Source organism: Chelonoidis abingdonii, chromosome 8 (assembly GCF_003597395.2).
Source record: "Chelonoidis abingdonii isolate Lonesome George chromosome 8, CheloAbing_2.0, whole genome shotgun sequence".
Lineage (NCBI taxonomy): Eukaryota > Metazoa > Chordata > Testudines > Testudinidae > Chelonoidis > Chelonoidis abingdonii.
In genome coordinates this window covers 12,016,362-12,017,122 of record NC_133776.1, presented here as the reverse complement: position 1 = coordinate 12,017,122, position 761 = coordinate 12,016,362, and positions in this window count along the sequence as shown.

Below are 761 nucleotides of genomic sequence, written 5' to 3'. Positions count from 1 at the left end.
TGTAAAGTGTCTTGATTAAGACAGCTTGGCTCTCATTAATTGCATTATTATTTTCCCCCTTTTCTCAAGTGTGTGTGTGTAAGTAAAAGTAAGAGCTTCAGGACAATTTTAGAAAGGTTACTGGGAACAGGACTGAGAACAGCAACTCATACAAGCACTGAACAGCCATCATCATTGTAACAACTTAAAAGCCCCTGTTCAGGAAAGCATCCCTATTCAGGAAATCTCTTAAGTCCGTGCTTAACTTTTAATAAGTGCTTTCCTGAATCAGGGCCATAAAGTCATGTAAATGAAAGGGGAAACTGGCTCCCTGGAGTTATACCAGGGCATATGTGATAATCAGGTAGACACCAGTCTCTTGAGCATTTCAAAAACCTTTTATAAAATTAAATGCCCATATGATTTTTCACTCTACCTTTCTTCAGTCTGAAGATGCAAGTGAGCTTGTGGTATCCATTCTGCAGGAAAATACAATGTGATGCAAAGCCCTTCACAGTGATTTCGGCTCCTATCCTGCAAGGTGCTGAGCATCCTCAACTTCTTGTGAAGCCAAGGAATCTTGTGGGGAGATTCAAGTCTAAAATGGACTTCAGTAGGAGTTGGAGGCAGTCAGTGCCACGCAGGATTGGACCCTTTACCTGTGCTCTAATACATATTAGGCAGGTAGTCTCAATCACCTGTAACTCTTCTGCTGAGTGGACGACTGTTTAGAGCCATGCACTCACCAGCAGCAGTAAAACCAAAACACTGAAGTTGTGAAA